This window comes from Rhagoletis zephyria, unplaced genomic scaffold, assembly GCF_001687245.7.
Source record: "Rhagoletis zephyria isolate East Lansing unplaced genomic scaffold, Rhagoletis_zephyria_1.1 Rzeph_scaffold_01599, whole genome shotgun sequence".
Taxonomy (NCBI): domain Eukaryota; kingdom Metazoa; phylum Arthropoda; class Insecta; order Diptera; family Tephritidae; genus Rhagoletis; species Rhagoletis zephyria.
Window position 1 is genome coordinate 49,690 of NW_016158683.1, and position 7,756 is coordinate 57,445.

At 33.6% G+C, this 7,756-nt stretch overlaps 1 long non-coding RNA gene across 1 annotated transcript; it reads left to right on the top strand.

Annotated features, from left to right (window-relative positions):
• Positions 1–5,324: 5,324 nt before the first annotated feature.
• On the top strand, positions 5,325–5,568 carry LOC108364572 (uncharacterized). Its single transcript, XR_001847780.1, has 2 exons — positions 5,325–5,358; positions 5,487–5,568. It is a non-coding gene; the product is annotated as an uncharacterized LOC108364572 (long non-coding RNA).
• The last annotated feature ends 2,188 nt before the right edge of the window (positions 5,569–7,756 follow it).

The window sequence follows — 7,756 nt, forward strand, 5'->3', positions numbered from 1 at the left end:
AAGCTAATTTATTCAAAATGATGGTTGCAACAATTCTTTGCCAGGAAATACGTTTATGATAAAATTTTGGAAAATGGGCGTGGCACCGCCCACTTATGATCACGTATATGTATCTCGCTAACCGTTCTAGCAATTTGTACCAAACTCGGTATGGTTATTGTGCTTGCCACATAAAAGTAAACCATTGAAAATTGTTGAAATCGGACTAAAATTACGGCCGCTTTTCATATAACGGTAAATTTCAGAAATCCTTGAAATTTCAATATTTTGAAATTTAAGGACGCTAGTTTACTTAAAATTTATACACGCCGGCTTATCATGTAGCGGTAGCTTTCGGAAAGGTGGATAACATATATTTAATACTTGCGCCGGGTATTTAATGTTCGGCTCCGCCCGAACTTAGACTTTCTTACTTGTTTTTTAAATAATTTTTTTAATTATTACTAGCCGACCTGGCGAACTTCGTCCCGTCCATAATTAGATTTTTAATTTAATCTTTTTGGTCCAACATTTTCTCCAACAGTCCACGATTTCCATTGGCAAATTCATCGGTTAAGATCAGGGACGTGAACCGGATGAAAAATTTGGTCGGTTCGGTTCAGTGGCTCGAACCGTTTTTGCATTTTTGGATTGGTTCATCAAAGCGGTTTCTTTTGCTCTTTGAACCGGGTTTTCGGTTCGGTTCAACGGTTCGAAAAAAAAATAACGTGCAAGTTTAAATGTCAAGTGTCAAGTGCAACAACGGGTAAGGTTAAGGGTCAAGTGTCTGTCAAATGAGATGGGTTTCCTTTACATTTGATATTGTCACATGGTAAACAAACATGGTAGGTATTACCATGTTTAACAAAAAGAAACAAGTGGGTACATTATCTATTACAAATTGGTTGAAACGAACCTTTATAGCAAGTGGTTCGGTTTTCGGTTCGGATCAAACATTTGTGGAAAATTTCGGTTCAGTTAATGGTTCAGTTAATTAATAGAAAAAGGCGGTTTTCCGGTTCAAAACCGGTTCGGTTCAAATGAACTTTTCTCTCAAAGTTTACACTGCTGGCAAATGTAAATAAGGATTAAAATTTAAAAACTAATTAATGCAACTAAAGTAAAATCTGTGGAAAATTATCAATAAAATACTTTTTTCGCAAAATCTTTAAAGGACCCTTTTATTTCTCAAAAAAACCTTGGGTAACAGTTAGTCGTCGCCACGCTGTAAATTCGAGCATAAATACGATTTTTAGTTACATATACATATTATTTTTTGCTGTTATCAATAGATATTTTGAACCTGAGGATAATCGGACCATAAACCCAATTTTTAGTAATAACTCGACTCCAACGCCACCTGAAGGCTCTGTTTTTTTTTGCAATGGTATTGCTATCCCTATTGTCAATACATATCTGGATTATGCGGCGAATCGGACCCTAAACACGATTTTTAGTAATAACTCGACTCCTACGCCACCTGGCGGCTTTTTTCTGCAGTGGTATTGTTTTTCCTATTGTCAATACACATCTCAAATATGAGGCGAATAGGACCATAAATACGGGATTTACGAATAACTCGACTTCAGCGCCACCGCCACTTATGGTTACATGTGTATATCTTGGTAACCGCTGCACCAATTTCTTCCAAATTTGGCACAGTTGTTGACCTTGGTACAGCATACCAAATTTTTTAAAATCGGACAATAACCACGCCCACATCCCATATCCCACGGTAATTTAGAGAAATACAAAATCTTCGATAAATCAGTAAATATTAAAGCTAATTTATTCAAAATTGACGCTTGCAACAATTCTTTACCGAGAAATACGTTTATGATAAAATTTTGGAAAATGGACGTGGCACCGCCCACTTATGATCACATATATGTATCTCGGTAACCGTTCTCCCAATTTGTCCCAAACTCGGTATGGTTATTGTGCTTGCCACATAAGAGCAAAGCATTGAAAATTATTNTATAAAAGCAAAGCGTTGCAAATTATTGAAATCGGCCTAAAATTACGCCCGCTTTTCATATAACAATAAATCTCAGAAATGCTTGAAATTTCAATATTTCGAAATTTAAGGACGCTAACTTACTCAAAATTGATACACCCCCCATAACACGTAGCGATAGCTTGCGGAAAGGTGAAAAACATATATTTAATTAATGTTCGGCTCCGCCCAAACTTAGACTTTCTTACATGTTCTAAATACAATTTACCCACTAAAAAGAACTAAACAGACATTTCCCTAAAAAATTAATTATATGCCGCCAGGAAGCCACTAAAGTCGACAAATTTTATACTAAAGGTATTGGCCCAATGCAGGCTTGCTTTGCTTGCCTCGCTTTGAGAACTGTCAAAAGTTATTTGGAATATACTAAAATGTATGAAGGCTGGCCAAATGGCAGCTTTGCTTCACTTGCTTTAAGCGCCTCAAAGTTTCAAATAGGCAAATGTTTTGTTTGAAAGCGTTTCGTAGGCTTTTGACAAAAAGGTATGTTCCCGTTCTAAATCAATTCAAACAAACTGCTGCACACTTTTATGTACACAATTTTTTTTACGTAACTAAAGAAAATATATATAATATAAGTTATTCAAAGTTTAATAAAAATGATTATATGTTTCCATATTTATATTCAACATATCGCTGGCTGAAAAGTTGCTAAGTCCATTTTTACAAATTTTACAGGAACTTTGAATACAACATTTTGCGTGATTAAAGCAAAGCAAAACTCCATACGAATCAAAAGGATTCGATCTTTATTAAAAGATTTCGTATTATTTTGGCCTTATCGGAAAATTTGTCTTTCATTGAATATAAATAAGAAAAAATAAAACAAGTACTTTAATCCTTAATTTCTCTTGCTAGCTAGCGATATTTATGATGTCAAACTACTGGTCATTCGTCTCTTGAAGAATTGGATTTTTTTTTTTGTGTTTAATAAATGTACCTATAGTTATATATGTATAATTATTATCATTCCTTTGAAATGCATTCAAATTCGCATCAATTTAAAAATAAATCTGAAAAGATTGTTTGTATTTTTTTTAGTTTTCTGGAATTTTGTGGGAAAATTATTCATAGTGTAAGGGAATAGACCTTAATTTTTTTAACTACACAGCTGGTAGCTTTGACAGCGTTCCAAGCCGTCATTTGGCCAAACGAGTTTTTGAAGTAAATCAAAGCAAATTAAAGTAAGTAAGACGTGCAAAGCAAGCCTGCACTGGGCCAGCGCCTTAAGAATTTCAATAAGAGCATAGCCATGCGTAAGCTCTTCACAGAAAAAAATGTCAAAAATATATTCTTTGAAATAAAATGTTGGTTTGATGTTTCTTGTTTCCATATAGAGAGTAGAGAATTACAGGAATTAAAATTTTGGAATAAAATTAAACACACGATGTCCCTGCGGTATTCCAGAAAAGCAATTTTTTTAAACAAAATTTCAAAAATGCGAAATTTTAATGGAATCAATAAAAAATATATGTAATAATAGGTTATTTTTTATTATTTTATTAAATAGTACGGCCCTTTAGCTTTCAAAAGAAAAAATAAAACCTGCTCATTTTTTGCACTTTCTGAAGTAATGCGTTTTTTGCTAATGCATAAAATAATTTTTTAATTTTTTGTCGGTGCCTTGAGATCTGCACGATTCGTTCCATTTTCAAAAATGAAGTGTCAGATTAAATAGCTTGACCTGTGGACAATAGGAGGTTTATTTTTTTTTAAAGAGTTGCCACTTGTTAAAAAGTAAATTAGATTAAAATTTTATTATAAGTTAAAGGAATTATTAAGAGATGGATATCAATCGAAATGTTTATTAACTACATGCAGCGAGTTGCCACCTATTTAAAAAATCATATTCCACTTGAATTAAAGGAGTTAGGTAATTGAAATAGATAGGTATCACAATAAGGGGTCAGACGAAAGAGGTTTAAGAAGGGTTTGGCTTAAAAATATTACGAATAGGTTGCCACCTGTTTGCAAAGTCGAATTTACTTAGACTAAAATATTAAGTACGTCAAACCATAGGATTACGCCATCGTATTTGTTATTTTATTACAAATACATACATTGTCAATCAGTGATTTGCTCTGATTACATTCCTTTTAAATTACTGGACTCTTAAATTAACTCAGGAATGTTTTTACTCTTCACTTATTTCTTTCTAAATATGTAAAATTTTTTCATTTCTCTGATACTCATATTGATATACATATTTCAGTTAACTTATTCCTTTAATTTAAGTAAATTTGATTTTTTAAACATGTGGCAACCCTTCTACGTGTCGTTTAGAAGTAAAGTATTTTCAAAATGAGTTCAATTTATACCCATATTGTAATATGTAATTCATTTGACTTATTAAATAATTTTATTAAAATTTGTAACATGTGGCAACCCTTTTCAAAAACAAACAACTTCATTGCACATCTAAAGGCCAAGCCCTGTCATTTGATACCTTACTTTTGAAAATAGAACGAACTATATGTACATATCTACATATGTAAAAGCCACAAGAACCCAAATTTTCAACTTCAAACTGCATTTACAGTGAAAGTATGAAAGTTATCCAAAACCAAATTGCATTTTTGAATTTAGCGTCCTGAATTTTACTAAGAAGTGAATTTCATTTTCATTTAAATCCGTTCATAATTCTATTTTTGCCCACAGTGCGGGAAGCATCGTGTAGATTTTTTATTACCAGTCCCTCTAAAACAGTGGTGTCCAACAGAACTTGGACAAAGGGCTACTTTGAAACTATCGCTATAATACGCGGGCGCCGCTAGCTTAACTTCAATCTTAACTGCGTCAATTCGTTTCACTCTTCTTATATTCAATGTATATATTCTACTAACTGATCCTTTTAAAATATTTATTTATTATTAAAGTTTATACAGTTAAGTTAAATTAATAACAATGCATAACATTTTAATGAAGAACATTCACTGGGAATGTGCTGCAATTCGTACGATTTGCATATGCACAACCTTCTTCGGAGATTGATTAACAAAACGGCAAAATTTGGCACTGAATCGATAGATATGACGTAAGTTATGTGTTTCTCGCCGTTTTCATTTGAAATATTTATTACTTTCCCTAAAAAGAATCAAAAATAGTTTGCAAATCGCACCGATTTCAAATCGTACGACTCACAGCACATGTCCAATAAACTTAATATGTGAGACGTAAAGTTAAAAAAGACCTACGCTCAGAAAAAAAGATTTCGGGAAAAACGACTTTAAAGTTTACCAAGTTGATTTTGATGCTTCTGACATTTTAATGACGAATCCGATGTTAGTTTTCCAAAATTCAAAATGGCGGATCCAATATGGCGGATGACATTTCTAAAAATTTATCGGAATCGCTTGAAACTCGTTGTTGTTGTTGCAGCAGCATACAAAATTCCCCAAAGACTTTTTGGGGAGTGTTACTGGGGTGACAGTCCTTGCCCAGATATAAATCTGGGTCGTTCCGGTTACGTAGACCCGACTGTCGTGGGAAGGTTACCCGGGGGTTTTTGGTGTCGCTGATTACGAATGCGAGGCTCGTTTTTAAAAATTCAAAATGGCGGATCCAATATGGCGGAAAAATTTAAAATTTGTTCGGATTCATGTAAAACTTAAAAACGCCGTTGACACCGAAAACAAGGTAAGTGATTACGAATCCGATGTTCGAAAACCCCCGAGTAACGAATTTCAAGCGAATTTGATTAATTTCAGAATAGTTTGTCAGATTTGATTTTTTGTACTTTTTTTTGTGAAAGTAGCTACAAAGCTGCGGTTTATTGCATTGAAATGAGTGGCCCGTTTACTATAAGAGTCGATGAAAAAGTGAAAACCGATTTTTGCTAACCGTAGGTTCCTTTTAACTTTACGTGTATCACATATGATGCTTGAATCTTCATATTTTCAGTTAACTTCTTAAAATCTGGTTTATATTGCACAGTTGCTAAAATCATGTTATTTTTGACATGTTCGTCAGTCAGTACGTTTCGGTGTTTGTATTTTATAACCATTAGTTGTGAAAAAGCTTGTTCCAGAAGAGTAAACGTCTGGAAATGTTGAAAGTTTTTCTTTGTCAACTGCTCTATCCATACATCGATTTCGACATTGCAAAGTTGTATTGAAATCATTTAGTTTTGCTGTCACATCAGTTAAAAATGCTGCCTTTGGATTTCAGGAAAATCTTTATTTCTGTCATCAAAGCTACAAATATTGAGAGCACTTTACCTTGACTCAGCCATCTTACTTCAGAGTGGTAGAATATGTCATCGAATTAACTCTCAAATTCATCGAGCAAGGCTTTGAATTGCCGATGCTTTAACGGACATCCGCAAATCAAATACACAATACGAACGATCGTGCTCATAACCTTGTCAAGGTTGAGTGTTTTTGTAATCAGATTTTCCTTCTTTTTCACTACGTTATAATTTATATCTTGCCCACGAGTACGAGTTTCCAAGGTCAGATTGACTAACAGTGCCTCCTTAGCAGAAAAATAAGAAAATACCACTCTGGTGAACATTAATAAGTGCGGAGAGTCTGAAACATGGGTCGACTCATTCATTTTTAAGGAAACCTAGTCACATTTCTTGAAATCGCTTTTTATTTGGCCATGAATATCACTTGGTAGGTCATCAGATAATGACACTTTTTTATTGCTGAGATTACGCTGTTTTTGTTTTGAAGATCCTGAAACAGAGATTCTGTCATGTCTAGCATAGAAAGATAAGAAGTGAATGAGTTCGTGAAAATTCAAAAATAAAAGTCTACTTATGTACCAAAAATGCTTCCAATCGTTAAGCTTTTCAATTCAATACAAAATATTCTGTTCATCTTCTTGTTTGCGGGCGCTTAAAATTTAGGTCGCGAGCTACCAGGCGCCCGCGAGCTACCGGTTGGACCCTACTGCTCTAAAACTTCCGCCAGACAACTCGCCTGGGCGACTCGTTTTCTTATTACTTGAATGAGGCGTTTTATTATTGCTACAGGCGATATTTGAATAATAACGAGCCCTAACAGCCAAAATAACGTAAGCGACATTTTTTTTTTTAATTTTCTTTTTTATGCAAAAATGCATCTAGATGCTCTAGGAATATTTTTTCATCAAAAAGAAAATTTTGAAAAAAATGTCGCTTACGTTATTTTGGCGGTTAGGGCTCGATAATTTCTTGCAACAGTTTTATTATTTTTTAATATTTTTTTTATTTTGAACATAAACTTATAATTTGTAATCGAAATTAATTATTTTCGTCGCTAAAATTACATAAAATAAATGATGTTGCCGATTTCTCACCACAGCAATAAATTGATGATTGTTGCCTATTCCTCATGTTTTGCATGGTGGGTAATATGCTCGTTTGGCATTATATTTTTGTTAATAAGATATTAAAATATAAAATGAAAATGATTTACTTTGAAAGCAAACTCGAAAGAAATGAACAGAGAGAGTTAAAGCTGGGTTATGCAAGACTCATACTACGTTTATACGCACGCATTATTTGCAAATAACAATTTGCAAAATGGTAAACTTTTCCGCATAAACGCTGAGTAAATTTTTTATTTATTTATTATTTTATTTATTTACTTATTGTAGCGAAAGTGCGCAACAGGTGCGTGCCTTCTCTTTTGCCCTAGTGCGTTTTTTGATTGGATGAAAAGAGAAGGCACGCCTCTGTTGCGCACTTTCGCCACAATTATAACGAGTTGTCCCTTCTTGTCATCTACGTTCTTTGATTATTGATTAGTAGTACTATTTGCAAATAAGCGCAAG